The 17,626-nt window shown below is 40.6% G+C and overlaps 1 protein-coding gene across 1 annotated transcript in view; it reads left to right on the top strand.

Annotated features, from left to right (window-relative positions):
- Positions 1–17,626, top strand: part of LOC127656080 (polypeptide N-acetylgalactosaminyltransferase 1-like) — a 156,108-nt gene that overhangs the window by 52,274 nt on the left and 86,208 nt on the right. The window lies entirely within an intron of this gene.

Raw genomic sequence — 17,626 nt, 5'->3', positions numbered from 1 at the left:
TTTAAAACTTTTTGTTATAGTAATAGTTACAGTTTCATTCCATGAGACTATGTTGAAAGATTACCCTTAAATTACTTACGCTTTAAAGGTAGTATGCAGTCAATCACTTATCACTTAAAATTATGGTTTTCTTTTCCTTTTAAAGTGGGTTTGTGTTTTTCCTGCATATATCTAGATTTCTAGATATCTAGGGAAGAACGTGGAGAAATGTGGAGAGAGATTGAAAAAAAGTTGAAAGAGAAGGAACAGTTCATGATGTCAAAGAACTAACAATTTTGTTGGCTCTGCTCAATGACAGCTTTACATAAGTCTTTATCTTTTTCTGTCATATTCTCTTTGTAACACTTTCATACTGTCAATCTTATGGCAGAATGTTCTACCAAAAAGGGGAAGAAAGTGGGTCACGGAGGGAGGAGAATAGGGTTGAAGATGCAAAAAGTGCTTGAGTGTGTATGTGGGTGTGGGTGTTGGCAGTAATATGGCTGAGATCATTGAAGAGAATCACATTTCACTTACCACCATAAATGAACACATGTACGCCTGCTCTAGAGAAAATCTTGGCTGAATTTCATGGTTCGGGCCTAGTGTCTACATGTAGCATAAGGACCCTTTTCACATATCCAGGTTTGAAATGTGGAAGTAAATGATAGCAGAGTAAACTTGTATAGTGGTGAATGAGAGACCACAAAAAATATAACAGCAAAGGAAAAAATCCACACTTACTCTTTCACAGTTTTCCAAAAGTAGAAAAAAAAGTGTGGTGGATTACAACAGTCAGAAGAAAAAAAGAGGCTACATTTTTACAAATTCTCTGAGCAGCTATATTAGAAACCTCATCGCAGCTGTGGTAACTTTTTTTTTTACACTGTATTCCAGGGTAATACATTTACACTAAACAATAAAAAAAAAAATTAAAAATGCAAATGTAAAAAACGTAGCTAGATTTACGCTGCTAAATATGACAAACTCGTCATAACCGGGGGCTTGGGGGGTGGTTGTCCTGCCATGGGCAGAACTTTGTTATGGACCATGCCTGACACGGCCATTGCGCACCGTCTCTAGGATGCGAGTGTGGTCCAAGTTGGGGTGGCAAGTAGGGTGGCAAAGCTCATTTTGCCAAGCTTCTGGCCCCACCCCTGTATTGACCTGTCATGGGAGATTCATCCAAATTGGACTTGCACAGTATATCTTCATGTGCCTGTCAAGATTTAAATGTTTTTCTACAAAAACGTGCACTAGACGAATACTCACTCCGGGTAGGAGCGGCTGTGTCCACCGGTGGGTGGAGGAGTGGTCGAGGACCAGGCGACGGCATGTCTGGGAACTAGTGTGAAATTTGTTCTCTCTCTGTCACTGTCGCTACACCTCACTCTTTCCCTCTCCCCTTGTCTCCCTCCCAGGTCACGAGGAAGGAGGGGCCAGAAGGGGATTCAAATAGGTGTTGATGTGGAGGTGGTCAAATGCAAATGTCTACCACTGTGACATCACAATGTGGAAGATGTAGCGATTGAGTCATTTTGCAAGCTTGTTTTTTAACAAATGCTCTTTTTGCAGTGAGGAGGACGTTTTGAGTTCTGAAATTTACTGTATGTTTCTATAGTACAATGACCTCGTATATGTCAAAAGATCAAGGAAAATTTGAATCCTCATGTCATCATGACCCCTCTAAAGCTGAAAGGACCAATGTTTTGAAAGTGCCACAGACCCACAATGTTTACACTCATCAGGGAAATCAGACTTTTAAATGGTTTATTTATCATTGTATCTCCATATTAAAATGGAAATAAGAGAAAGTATTTTAACATTGAAAGATAATCACCTTTAAATTATTGTTTGGATTTGAATGAGACAGTTGATTGAGCCACAAGGTATTTGATGTGCTGAGTCTGAAAGTTAATCTGCCTCAAATCTTTCTGCATGTCACTCATAATCCCAATCTCAATCCCAAATGAATCTTTTTAAAATTTGAATCCTGCTTTCTTTATGGCTTCTGTCCCTAAAGGAAGCAACTCTTTGACTTCTTGTAGCAGTACAGAGACCACTTAATAGTGATTGATAAGTCAGGGCTCAGAAAAAGGCATTACTGTAGAATGTTGCCATATATTAAATTATGAAAAAAAAATAATAAAAAAATAATAATATCACAGTCCATCTTTTCAATACAATGGCTGTGGTGCGTGATTTACTTCAAAAAGGATGCTGAGGTATCATTGTAGTAGTCCATGTCACTCATGCACCATATACATTTACATTTATTCATTTAGCTGACACAATAATCCAAAGCGATTTTACAAAATAAGGAAAGATACAACATAAGCAATTCATCTTAAGGAGACCGTAACATGGAAAGTGCTGCATTACAAAGTTTCAGTTGCATTAGAAAAGTACTAGCAAAGACAAATATTAGAGTTAATCTAAATTCCAAGTATTCCAAGTCTTCTGAAGGCATTGATAGGTTTTGGTGGGAAACAACCTGAAATTTAAGTAATTTAACTGATGCCATTTTGTGATGCTTAAGAAATGTGGCAATTTTATAGCATTACAAATGAGGTTTGTTGTTGGGTTTATGATGGAATTTTGTGAGTGAGTTTTATGACATTGGTTGAGAATGTGGCTTGTGTGCTTTTCATTTTAATTAAGAGCAATATTTTTTTTTGTTTACACGTCACACACACAACGTCTCCACCCATTGACTCAGATGCTTAGGATTTTTTAACAGTCTGTCTTGACTTAAGTACCGCATATGCAAGCTGAGGCATTTCTCATCCTTTCTAGGCGTGGTGTGGAGCCAGATGGAAAGAGTCCCTCGTCACCTCCGATGACGTACCTAATGTTCTAACGTTCACACACACACACACACACACACACTTGCTAAAAGTAAAGACCCTTGGGTGTTTTTTGTTTCACATGCTCAAGTGTGAAAACTCCACTATGGTCTCTGCAACACTTCTCAGTCTTATGTAAGCAAACCAACTTTTAACACTCGGCTGCACACCTGCACATTACAGCGTATCAGTATTACACACCATGTTAGTCCATGCGCTTCATAAAACCCTCGTAAATTCCATTGTCACAGTAGATTAGCAACTCACGACACATCATGCTGACAGGTGGACAGTGATTTCCTTGAGAAATCTTGTCATGTTTACCTTTCGGCAGTCAGGTAATAAGGAGCAGAATTGCATTAGTTTAAACAATAAAGGTGTTAAAGTGTAATCTTTATGATTTTAAAATGCTTTATCCTAACCCAGCTATGTGGTTAGTCAAAGACATTTATGTTGATGTCATCAAAAGTGTAAACAATGTGGTTCTGTGGTGCTATCAAAACTCAGTTTGTTTGAGCATTCTGACCAGCCAATCACAGCAACATTGGCTTAATCAGTGGTGTGACTTTGGGGGCAGGACTATCTGTTTTTTGACCAATAGAAGACAAGAGAAGTGTTCAGGAATTTTTGCAATTCTGGCGATAATGGTAGAGAAATGACACAGAAAACCTTTTTAACTTATTTTCATTTCATGATTACTTTTGACTAAAGACACTGAGTTTGTGTTGTTGTCACGATGTGAGACATCGGACTTGACATACCTGAATTACAAAATGTTTGAGCTTTCATAAAGTATTTGCTGTTTAATTAGCAAAACCCTGACAAATTACCTTGGTAAACACAGAGTCAGTCTGTTTTCTTTGACGCTTTTGATTGACAGGTGTCAGTGTAAATGATGCTTGTGCTGTGTGATTCTCTGTCTTGTTTCATTTCCTTTCTGAAACTGTGATGACAGTGGTTACTGACTGCATAATGACATTTTGATGTGAGTTGAATACACAGTGTGCGTGTGCGCACGCGTGTGTGTGTGTGTGTGTGTGTGCATGAAAGAGAAAAGATTCTTCTTTTGCTTCAATAGTATGCCATTTCCTCATGACTTTGTGTTAATGATTGTATAGATGGTCTAATCCATTAGCAGCAAATCAGTGTCAGCTGTAAAGTGGAACACAGGCTGCATCCTGCCACACTGCTGCCCTGATGGCGGCAAACATATGACAGAGAACATGTGTGTCAGAGAGAGAGAGAGAGAGAGGAAACGAACATAGGAAAAAATGTTAGTCAGAAATATTGTTTCTCCTTTTTCCTTTAGCATGCCTGTGAGTTTGAGCTAGGTGCATTGACTTCTCGACCAAGCTGCGTAATTTATGTTCCCCCAAGCAGCCATTCTTTGCAAAAATCACGTCTTAGATCATTTTTAAAGCTATTGAGTAGATTAATAACTGAATGGCTCCACTGACATCACCTCAAGAAAAGCAGTTTGAAAATACCATTTGCAAACATACCATTTGTTTACTACCTTTCAATGCAAATGTCCTGTTTAAACACAGTGGAATTGAATAGAAGCTCAAATCCAGTGTCAGCTCTCAAATAATCTGTTAAAAGCTTGTATTTCTAGTGATATGCATTGATATGTACATTTCGTACCAATAGCTAATAAATATATTTAAGTTGAATCTCATAACCGATATGATGAACAATATTATATGTTTATATTTTTTGCCTGTTTTTAAACAAAAATACCATTCACACGAAGTGAAATCACACACTTCGGTGAATTCAAGCATCAAAAACATTTTAAGGTACAGTAAAAAGATAAAGAGAAGGCATAGAAAAACAGTTTAAGTCATTGAAATGGAAAAATAATACCAATAATAAAAATGACAATTAATGGCTGATTCCATATGGTCACCGATATATCATGTATCCCCATTTTTTCCTCTGTTTTATGTTTGAGACATTAAAAAATATATATATATTACGTATCGTTTCAGTGAACTACCGCATTACTGGTTATCAAGATGTTACTTACTGTGTGTTTGTGTGTGTGCAGTGGTGGACGAAGTACACATACCATGTACTTGAGTTAAAGTAAAGATACTCAAGGTAAAATATTACTCAAGTAAAAGTAGAAGTGCTGCCTTTAAACATTCACTTGAGTAAAAGTACAAAAGTATTTGCCTTCAAATGTACTTAAGTATCAAAGTACAATTATTTTTTATGGCCATAATGTCCTATTATAATTTGTCACAAGACTCTTGCTTAACTCAGTCTACATGAAGACTAATGTCACTCTTGGCACACCAATCTATTAATAAAATGACATTAATTAGTCAGATGTATATATATATATATTTGAATTGAATACATTTTTTGTGTGTTTAATTTTGGAGGGAAGGGGACTGTTCCCATAAGGTATAATACATTTACAGTATTTACTGTATATATTTTTCTCGAGTGTCTATGGTCATAATTATTAACATCCTAATGTTATGATACATTCACATAAACCTGCACAACACCATTAAATATATATATATATATATATATATATATATATATATATATATATATATATATATATATATATATATATATAATATATATATATATAGCCTATACACACGCATGCACGCACGCACACACACACACACACACACACACACACACACACACACATAGAATATATATATATTCTATGTTATGGGAGCAGCCAATTTCCCTCCAAAATTAAACACAGAAACGTATTAATGCAGTGTTTCTGCTACTCCCCAGAAAAAAAATGCTATTATATGCAAGTCATTTTAGTGTCAACATAATAAGCAATGTACATTATGTGTCAATATTTACTGATAATTGCTGCAATAATAGCTGCTGCTCTCTGCCCCGCTTAAAATCATTGTCAACGCAATTTGTTTGGAACTATTGAGAGCTACACGAATCACGTGACCGCGCGGCGGCGAGATCACTGTCGCAACCGTCTGTTCGCAACTCTCATATTTAACGGCTCTGGGGTGCGTTTCCCATACAACGACGTCACTTGCTGCTCCACTACCGTAGTACAATGCACTGTTGAAGAAATCAACTTGCTAGTCACGACTGTTTCCCGAAACCGAAAATTGGTTGTTCAACCACGTTGGTTAATGATGCCACACATGTGGTGGAGTAAAAACTTCTTTTAATGAATCTGTTTGTGATCGAATTAATGCTAGATGTTTTGCTATAAATAACGGACATGTCATCTGAGGACTATCTCATATTTTTCTCAGTTATTTGCTTTATTTCCAGATTCAATCATAGGCTCGTTCTAACGCACTAGAGCACGTTCACACATGCGCTCTCTTCAAATACGGTGCTTTAATCTATTGACAAACTAAAAGACCTAAAGGACATTTGTATGTCTTCTAAATAAAAGATACTGATTGTACTGAATGAAAGATTCACTGTTAAAAACAGCAAATTCTGAACTCTTGGACAAAGATGCCAGAATCATGGCCTGTGAAGGTCAACTGAATGTGTCCAGAGCTGAAGTTAAAGTGCTGACTCAGCAGCTGGAAAACACCAAAGATGAACTTGACATGGTCCAGCGAGAACTGAGACACTCTTACCTGCTGCAAAAGGAACCACAGCAGGAGAGACATCTCACTCCCCACTTGCAATCAGCAGAGAAACCTCCCCAGCCAAGCACAGATTTACAAAGGGGAGACAAACCCCACTGCTTAACCGTCATCGGACAGTTTCCTTAAAGCTTCTGCAGCGCGGAAGGAAAAGGATTGATTCAGGCGAATCTTGAAGCGACGCGTGTAGCGACACTCAAAGACCTCAACGAATGGCCAGACATATCCCTGCATTTACACCAGAGCTTGCAGGAGACCACGGCGTCCGCGCTTACCTGCGAGACATTGACTTTCACCTGCAGTCTTTGATGAGTGTGAACCATCAAGATAGACTCCATCTGATCTGGATCCGTCCAGCCCAGAGTTGCGGCGCTTTCTGGCTCGACAGCCAGAAAACATCCAGTCTAACTACCAGCAGCTGAAACAAGCCATCATAAGGGAATTCTCAGAGTCTAACAACGGACTGATCGCTGCCCTAGACACCAAACAGGGTCGGCATGAAACTCCCTATGTTTACTACCACAGACTCAGGCGAGCTTGCTCGGAGCTGCATAACAAACCTGGGATGGAGGAGGACACCAGCTTCAAGAGCCTTTTCCTCCGAAACCTCCATCCTATGGTAAGTCACCATTTAGGCATTATGGCCTGCCCCACACAATGCCTATCCAACAACTGCGTGACCTGACACAGAAGGCCTTTAACAAACACAAGGCCTCACCCAGCAAACACCACAGGGCGTCCCACAGCAGTCTACAACAACATCCTCCTGTACACCTTTCAAACAGGTGCCAAACAGAGGCTGCACAAAGACAGCTAGAAGCGCCTGTTACTGAGTTACAAGAGCTGCTAGCACTAGCAAAGAGCTCCTGGAACAGAACTCCCCTGAGGAGTACTGGGAAGAACAAACCTCTGACTCTTGCCCAACACCACTCAGGCAAGCTCAAGTCAGCACTGCTGCCAGAGCAGAGTAACACTGCAGACTTCAGACACCTGGTGACTGGGTGCCGAACCAAGGCTGAGCGGCCACCTGCTGCCCTTTTGCTACCAGTACTAGGTCAGTCTGAAACTCTCTCCACACTACACAATGCCCATAACCACTCCCTGCAGCCACAAACAAGCACCTGCCTCAAGCAGAACTGACTTCATAATGACAGGTGACACACTGTCAAGGCACCTGCTGCCTCTGCACCTGCTGCAGAGACCTGGATGTGGCTACTGTCTACATCACCCACCGTGGAACAACTACCTGCTACAAAACCCTCATGATTCACCTGCCATCCGCCATTGTGATGATTGTAGATCCGATGATGTCTCCAACAGGGACACCACCTGGCGAAAAAGGGGACTGTAAGGTATGGCGGAGGATCAGTGCCTTAACAGATTCCGAACAAACAAGAACTTACTGTTAAAAACCCCTAATTACTGAAATAAGCCAACCAGCCTCCACAAGCACAATAAATGTATTGACAAAGAGACAATGAACTATTGACAGAGAACGCATGTGACATCCGCATGCTCACCACGTGCTTATCATGTGGACAGGAAGGAAACTTTGAGCGTAAAAATGTGTGTGTGTGTGTGTGTTTTCAGTTAAACACAGAACTGCATATTGCTAATGAAATACGTGTAATCCCTGTATGTTGTGTATTTCTGAGGTATATCAAACTCGTTAGAACTGTTTAGTTGTGTGTTTTAAACTCTGAGGCCTCATATTTAATAGCCTCAGTGTATATTCCCTTATTAAGTGTACTAAATATACCTTTCTTGGTATCAAATTAAACCTTACGATTTGTCCGAGCTAAATTCGAATATAAGATCTTAGTAGAATGATATTACGTTATGTTTTGCCATCTTTTGAGTCATTCAGCCCAAAATCTCTTACCGTCATAAACCCAGCCAGAAACATGCAAATGAGCCGTGGTCGAACAAAGGAATCATTCTCCTGCCCAGAGTAATGGAGGCCTTTACGACCTCCAAAGGAATGTTCAGAGAAGTGCTGACCCTCCCTTCATTCTCTTACTGAGAAAGAGAAATGAACCCTGTTAATCCTATATATATATTCTATATATCCATGTGATAAATATTGACATGTATCTAATGTGCCATCTCACATTTTCCCTTAAATGTGCTTGATCTATGTTTTCTTGCAAACTAATGGGTTAATGTTTCAGACTTTGCATACTATGGTTAACCAAAATCATATGTGTGGCATATTTGGTCTCTATAACTTGGTATTTTGAAGATTGAAATGACTGTGTACATGATATGTCGATAACAACAGCATATTAGTATTACCAGTATGTTTCCTATTTTCTTTCTTGCACATGCAATGGGCAATTTTACAACAAAGAGCAATAAACCAAATTCCGCCTGGAACCCAAACCCTTCTCATTGGTCGAGCCAATGAGAGGTGGGACCTATTTCCGAGGGTATAAAATTGCTGCGCCCACTTCCTCTTATCTCTCTTATCTTACCAACTCTTATCCTCTTAGCTGCTCTTAGCCTCTCTTGCTCTCTGAGCCTTGTGCTCTCTCACTCTCTCGCTGAATGATGCCAAACTAAAGGCCCCAAGGACTCCCAAGCGTGTGCCAGGCTACCTACGGCCTTGACTGCCCATTCACCAAGATCCTCTGACTCTCACTGGTTCTCTCTCTCATCAAGACAACATCAAAAGATCAACTGGAGCCTCAACAAATTGCATCAGGACAGTTTATTTCAAATGGGACATGCAAGTATCAAACTTAGTCTCATTATTTGATACATTAAGTATCCTTAACCCCTTTCTAAAAAGGCGTGTCAGAACTAATATGATGGTTTGCTCAGGCTGTTGATCTGCTGAACTTCAAACAATGCTATAACTTCTTGCCTTCCTGTATTCTGCTTCAGCCCTCTTTCCCTTGGTAAACTGTATGAATGTATGTATATGTATGTTAGAGTAGTTTAAATGTTTAGTCTAGTTAATAAAGTCTTGTTCATGTCACATGTAAAGTTGTCTGTGTCTCAAGCTCATATCTAAAGTCACTAATCATAGATTTTGACTACTTGCTCTTAATACTTAGTAAGAAAGACATTTCCCTTGCCCGGAAATGTACATTTCTATTAATTAATTAATTAATAACCAAAATTGAGTGTTCACGGGATGAACCGAGTATTTGGTTGTAATGTTAATGTAGCTACATCAAGTTAACCCGATTAACTGATCCAAATATTCATAATTGATTATAACAAGTTATGATTGATTATTAATATTTCATAGAGCTGATTCGCTACCTAATGGTGGAAGAATATAGAGCTGATTCGCTACATCTTGCTTATTTGGCTCAAGATAATAATTTATTAAGCCCACATGTTATAATAACAAGAAACTCTGCTTCTAACCACAGGTCGAGAGCTGTCGTTCCAACCACACAACTCTGCGATGCTGTTTGCGAATGTTCGTTGGAACGATGGTTTCGGGAAACACCGACTCGTTGAACTATGATGATAACGACGGAACTTGCGACCATAGTTGGCTAACGATGCTTTTGGGAAACGCACCCCTGGTTCGCGCTTAGTAGATGCCGCCAAGGCAAGTTCAAAACAAAGCGCGTGCGCTGTACTGTGATTGGTGGCTCGTTTGACCATTTATGTTTTTATCCACTCATAAATAAAAAGGAACGACTGATTTTGAAAATGTAGTAGAGTAAAAAGTAAGATATTTGACTTTGAAATGTAGTGGAGTTAAAGTAAAAGTCTCCCCAAATTTAAATACTTCAGTAAAGTACAGATACGCAAAAAAGCTATTTAAGTACAGTAACGAATTACATTTACTTCGTTACTGTCCACCACAGTGTGTGTGAGAGGGAGTTAAATTTAGTGTGTTCAATAGATAGTCAGCTCACCTGAGAAGTGCAGCTTTCAGAGGGTGATAAACTATATAAGAGTGAAAAACAACTGCTTTTATGGTCAATTTGAACTAGGAAGCTTGCAGTTTAAAGTTTTATCAATCTTCATTTAGAAATAAATTGAACTTTGTGCACAAGTCTATGTACAGCGTGTGTGTGTTTGCAAAAGGGTTAATGTAAATGCCTTTGTGTGTGCACTTTTGTGTTGAATGAAGATAAAGTGTATGCTGCTTGATTGGGCCTGTATTAGCCCTGTGTGTGCTACCGTGTTCCTTAGCACTCGGCTGCGCAAGCTTAGACACAATATATTTTAAGTATCAGTGAAAGAACACTTTATTTGCAGAGGTACATGGATGGAGAGCATATTTCAGCATGTCCGTGTGTGGTTTTGTGGCTGTGCATTCACTGTTTTATTACAGGTGTGCTCACAGGACTTTTTATAAGTACTTTTGACTTTTACCACGAGTTCACAAAAAGGGTGATTTACACAGCATGTGGGGGAAAAAGAGGTGAAACCGAGAAGGACAGACATTAAAAGGATTATTCACCTCAAAATGTAAATTCTCCTCGAGTCCGAATAGGCAAACTACTTACTTTATAGTATACCAAAAGCAATATGTCAATGGAGTTGGGTGTCCAAATCCTTGGTCTTCATAAAACAGCAAATGAGATATACTGCAAAAATCTTTTCAACTTTGTGCTATAAATACCAAGAATGTTGTTCCTTGTGGCAATGTTGTACCCGTTTAACATTTTTAATTCAAAGGTAAAGAGAATGGGTGGATAAGGGTTATGTAAATGTAAATTTCAACCTTGACTTGTATTATAAGTGGACTTTAGGGGGAAAACTGCTTCAAAAAGTGTAGAAAATGGCCCCCTAAAGGGAATAGTCTGGATTCTATTCAAGTCAAGCTGAATCGGCAGCATTTATGGCATAATGTTGATTAACACAAAAAATTATTTTGACTCGTCCCTCATTTTCTTTAAAAAAAGCTAAATTGAGGGTACTGTGAGTCACTTACAAAGGAAGTGAATGGGGCCAATTTTTGGAAGGTTTAAAGGCAGAAATTAAATTAAATCTTCTGTTAAAACTCATGTATTTTATATATATATATATATATATATATATATATATATATATATATATATATATATATATATATATATATTATAAGTTGTTTAAATTGTCATTTACTGTGTTACGGTGTCATGACAACAAAGTTGTAAAATTAAAAAAAAACTTTACAGAGAAAAGGTTATCAAGCGATTTTATCACACTACAATCGTGTAAACACAGATGTTGTTTATGTCTTGTGGCTTTACTTTAAGAACAGTGAATATTTTAACATTTATGGATTGGCCCCTTTCACTCCCATTGTAAGTGCCTCACTGGAACCCAGAAGTTTTGCTGTCTTTTAAGGACAGGAGGGGCAAGTCAAAATGAATTTTTGTGGTACCACAAATGCTGTCGATTGAGTTTAACTTGTATTGAACCCATAATAGTCTTGTGTAAATAAGTGTATAGTAGTGTAGTTTGTGTGTTAAATGTTGTGTGTCTGTATCATCTGAAGGGCATTTGTTGCCGTAGTGACCTGCCCGCAGTAGATTTAATTGGGCCTTTGTTCACCTAGCAGCCGTTGCCATGGCTCCTGGGAATGGCGCTAGCTCTACCACTGTCGCACACCTCAGAAACACAATCAGGTTTTAGAGAAGTTTTTCTAATCTCACTCACACAAACACACACACTCAATGCTTAGATGTGATGTGTGTGTGTGTGTGCTCTGTGGTGGGTTGTTGAAAGTCCTGTACAGTGCGAGGGATTAGAAAAGTGCATTTGATGAAGTGCAGTGGCTCACTGACAGTCACCTCAAAGAGTGCCAATACTGCACTGTGTTTGCATGCGTGTCACTCTCCGTCTGATAAAGATGTCGGGCTGCATGCTAATATTTTATTCATTTTGCCTCTGAATGCAGTAAGCCTGAGCTGCATGTAAGAGAATAATCCAGAATAACTGATTCTGACACCACACCAGCATCTCTGTACACACACACACACACACACACACACACACACACACACACACACACACACACACACACACACACACACACACACACACGTTGGTCTACCTATCATTATGAGGACTTTCCATAGACAATGATTTTTTATACTGTACAAACAATAGATTCTATCTCCTAAACCTAACACAACCCCTAAACCTAACCCTCACAAAAAACATTCTGCATTTTTTTAATTTTCAATAAAACATAATTTTATATGTTTTTTAAGATTTTTAAATTATGGGGACACTAGAAATGTCCTCAAACCATATTTATACATAATATCCTTGTAATTACCAGTTTGTAACCTAATTGTCCTCGTAAACCACATAAACATGCCCACACACACACACACACACACACACACACACACACACAAACACACACACAATGCACTAACACTTCACTTGAGAGCATAGGAGATGGAAGGAATGATGGAATAAAAACAATATATGGGGGAGAATGGGGCTAGTTGCCAACTCGTGTCACCTTTTACTCCAATGAATATTTCTAAGGGTAGGTTTATTTATGAAAGTCAATTTCTGTATAGGCACATATTTTAAAGTGTTGACTACAAAAAGCTATTGAACCATTATTGGCACCATTATTGCCCAGGAAAAAAACAACCTCAATAGTGGTGCATCACACTATATGTGGGATGTCACAATGGAACCTGACGTAAACAGTATATAGGCTTAAACAGTTAAACAATAAAGCACACAAGAGTTTATGAAACATTGTTTTTATCTACACAAATTGTAATAGATTATATGAAAGTTAAACGTATAAAACATGTTTTTTAATGCTGATATGGTGTTAATATGTAAACAATAAAAAAACAAAAACGAAAGTAAACCGCTGTTCGGCAATGAACATCACTTAATTACACCTCATTTATATGAACATAACAGTTTAATTCTAGTCATCATCAACACAGTGACATGTATAATGACATATTCTGCAATATTATTGCCTCAGGAGTGAGATGTAATTGAACATACATGTGAAACCGCGCAGATGACACTAACATAACTGGTAGCACCAGATCCCAATACACTCAATATCAGTGGATAAACATCACATTAACAGTCATGAAAGGATCTGTAGATTAATCAGAACATATATTAGGGAAATAATCACTTAGTCACTCATGGACGCACACTTTAGCACCCACAACAAGTTATCTAGCACATATCACGGGCATGTATTTCGTCTGCCTTGCTCCGCTGTATAACGCAGTTGATTGACAAGCGCTCTAAGCTCCGCCTTTCCAACAATGTTACTAACGTGCAAACTTACAACTTACCCCAACCTTGCATGAAAAATCCCCTTGTCCTGAGAACACAGTTAAACCTTTGTTAAAATGTACATTTCATTATATAGTTGACCCATAACTAGTTTAAAATAAGTGTTTCAAACCACCTTACAAAGCCACTGCTAAAGAAAACACACTGTGACAGGGCGGAGGAAGGTCGGGATTTTACACACCCGGCCCCTTATCAGGCAAATCAAGCCTCCGAGAGGGATAAAGGCCAACTGCGGACAGTGGTGCGGGAGAGAGAGAGCGTTTACGGGCAGCTGTCCATCATGTGTGTTTTTGTGTCTTTTTGTTTACTTCTTAATTAAAATATTTGTTATATTGTCAAGCCGGTTCTCGCCATTAATCCCTTTACACACATTTGCGAAAGTGGACGTTTGACTCAAAACCAGGAGAGTATACAGTATATGAAACTGAAATCTTATATTCTTTTGGATCATGATGACTTCCCTCTTTATTTAAAATATGCTTTATATGCAAAACGTTGCATGGCTGCTTCATTTTCATAGTGTGGTTTTTGATTTCCCACAAGTGTGGAAGTAATCACCGGTCTTGGTTGTCGTTCTCCTTCATTTCTCCTTAAACATTTTTATAGGAAAATCCGGGACATCTAATGAACAAGGAGTTTCTTAAGGGATTATTTTAATTTGGGTATGCAAAACGTCTCGGGTTACATGTGTAACCCTTGTTCCCTGAAAAAAGCGGAAAGAGATGTTGCGCTGCTAAGCACTACGGGGAACAGCTTTAGCTGTGTGCCGAGCTGAATAATGTGTGGAACACGTCAATGAACATTGACCGGAATTTATAGCCTCGGCTGATGTAATCATTAGATGCACCTGAGGCCAGGCTATAAATGGATACGTCACCAGGTGTCATCAGAAATACAGCTGACAAGAACGTGGGTCTCCTTGAAGATTTATGTAAGAGGCTACCGCTGTATTGTCCACCCGCACCAAGACATGGCAGCCTCAGGAGGAGGTATTTCTGGGCCAGAAATACAGCCATCAACCTGAGACAGTGACTGTGACAACCGAGCTGACGACCCTCCTATCCCCTTAAGCTGGACGACCACTTAAGGCCGCTACCCCGCCCGTCAGGGAGGCGTCTGTCGTTAGCAGTCTGCGACAACAAGACGCACCTAGAGTGGGACCCAAGGCAGAAAACCGGGTCTGAACCACATAGAAAGGGAACGAAGCCTGAGGCGCGTAACCCTATTTAGCCCAGGGGTTTTGGCCCTTGGAAGAAATCCCCTGGCTTTTGGCCACAACAAAAATGGTCTCATGAGCAGAAGGTCCAGAGGGATCACCGTGGACGCGTTCGCCCTGAGACCTGGAAATCGTTGATACTGATAACAGTGCAACCTTGACCTAGCCCGACTTTGCTCAGGGTGATCTGAATGGACTCAATCCTAGCGGGAGACAGTTGTGCCCGCATTGTGATTGAACTCCATACGATGCCCCGATAGACAGTGTTCTGAGTGGGAGAGAGGACGCTTTTCTTGGCGTTGAGCCTCAACCCCAGAGAAACAGATGAGCTAAGACGATGTCCCTGTGCTGAACTGGCAGTTCCTGGAACTGCGCTAGGATCAGCCAGTCGTCTACGTAATTCAGAATGCAGATGCCCCGGAGTCGCAAGGAGCCAGCGCTACATCATGCATTGTGAATGTGCGGGTAAAAAGGGCTAGGCTGAGTGAAAGAACCTGACCCTGGAAGACTTCGCCACCGGAAGTGAACCTCAGGAACTTTCCATGTTGTGGCCGAACTTCTAAATGAAGTATAGAAGTGCGTCATAAGATCGATGGTGACCAGCCAAACGAGTTGTAGGGCTTGAGACACGACCATCTTGACAGGCATCATCTTGGACTTGAACACCCACGGGTAGTTCAAGCTTTAAGATCTAAGCCAGACACCACCCCTCACCCTCCATGGGAAACGGGAAGTATTTAGTGTAATAACCTAACTCTCTCTCTAGAAGGGGAACACATACCATGGCCCCTTTAACCAGGAGATTGAGTTTGGGTTTTTTTTGTTTTTACAAAAAAAAGAAATCCGGTTTACGGTAGTGAGAACACGCCGTTGAAACACGGAAAAGCGGCGAGAGAATTAAATCCTGACGCCCTTATAAGACCCACAGAAAAGAATATATCCAGCAGAAGTTTCCACGCTGCCAGGATCTCTGAGATGGGTATTATATTTTAACAATTCCTGTTGAGGGGTTGTCGGGTGTTTCGCGTCCTGAATAAAATGCAGGAACAGCGAAAACACCCAATTTTGACGGAAGCCTCTGCAACCCGAAACACCAAGAGGTGGCGGGAATGGAGGGGCTTCGAGGGGGTACCGGGAGAGGTGAAGTGGAGCACGCGCCCCATCCCGAGGGGAGCTACCCCCTAATCTAGGCGCAAGACCGTCAGGGTTTTCTCTTACTAGAATTTATAGTCCTGAGGTCTTGCTTCGGGGGCTGGCGAGGGCGGTGAGACTGTCCCCAATCCCTGGGAGGAGGAGCACGACTCGCCACGCTTTGCTTTTGAGCCTCCCTTCAGTCAGGACCGAGGTGGGTCTGAGGCTTGCTCGTCAAGCACGGAACCCACACTCAGGTCGTCCAGGAGGTCAGCCTGGTACGCCTGAAAAACAGCATAGTGTGCAGAGCAGCACCAGCCTGACCTGCTGCTTGATAAGCCCTTCCCACTAAAGTGGAGGTTGTCCTACAAGGCTTTGAGGGGAGAGAGGGCTACTTAAGTGACGATGCCGAGCCCGGCGAGAGATAGCCCGCAAGCGTCTCTTCGACCGGCGGCATCACTGAATACCCCCGTGCCTCAGCACCCACGATAGTCGAATATAATGACGTCGAGGGTATGTGAACACGGGAAGAAAATATATATATATTTTTTACATTTTTTTTTAAGGGGTTCTCCATGAGCGAAAAAGCTCTTCATGGAGGTTATCAAAGAAAGGGAAGGGACCCATGAGGTGTTCCCTTTCTTAGACTGGGTCTCTTTTTCGCGTGGCCAGTCCAATCTGGCAACCGCACGAGTAACAACATCGAGCAATTCCTCCGTAGATTTTTTATCGCGGACGGAAAGCTCGGAGGCGGGAAGAGAATCGCGATCCACCTCATGATCCGAAGAAGCGTCGGAACGCGCTTCAAGATCATGTGAAGGACCAGCTGGGTTTGGGAAGAGAGTGAGAGAAAGGGGTCAACCCGTCTCTTGCTCCTCAGCCAAATCCATGCACGAGCCCCACGAACGATCTTTTCGTGAACACGACGCACTCTGCCTGTTAAAGCAAATCGCAGAGCTCGCACTCGCCCTTATGCAACGCTCTTACCCCCAAACAAACAGCAAAAACTGATGTGTGCCGTCTTCAGCTATAGAGCGAGAAGAGGGGAACACGCACCGTTTGCGGCTTTCAGTCATTCTCTCTCTTTTTTTTTTTTTTTTTAGAAATATATATATATATATAATATTTTCTAAACAGAAGAGAAAAATAGAACAACGTTCACTGCACACTGCCTAACTGATTCTATCTCCTAACAGAGGAAAGAAAGTTTTGACAGGGTGTGTGAAACACACAGAAACAGAATCGCTCTGAAAAAAGAGTTTCTGACGACACCTGGTGACGTATCCATTTATAGCCTGGCCTCAGGTGCATCTAATGATTACATCAGCCGAGGCTATAAATTCCGGTCAATGTTCATTGACGTGTTTCACACATTATTCAGCTCGGCTCACAGCTAAAGCTGTTCCCCGTAGCGCTTAGCAGCGCAACATCGTAGTGAAGCTTTTTGTAAAGGGAACTGAATTTTTTCAAAATCGATTACCGTAGTTGTTGGGTTTTCTGAACGATTAGTCGACTAATTGGTTTTAAGAAAGCGCTGAATAATTTGGGTCCACATGGTGATACAAGTTTGGCCTGCATCATGTAAAATT

Source organism: Xyrauchen texanus, chromosome 15 (assembly GCF_025860055.1).
Source record: "Xyrauchen texanus isolate HMW12.3.18 chromosome 15, RBS_HiC_50CHRs, whole genome shotgun sequence".
Classification (NCBI taxonomy): Eukaryota; Metazoa; Chordata; class Actinopteri; order Cypriniformes; family Catostomidae; genus Xyrauchen; species Xyrauchen texanus.
The sequence above is the reverse complement of the archived record's forward strand: the minus strand, read 5'-3'. Positions and strand labels throughout refer to the sequence as shown.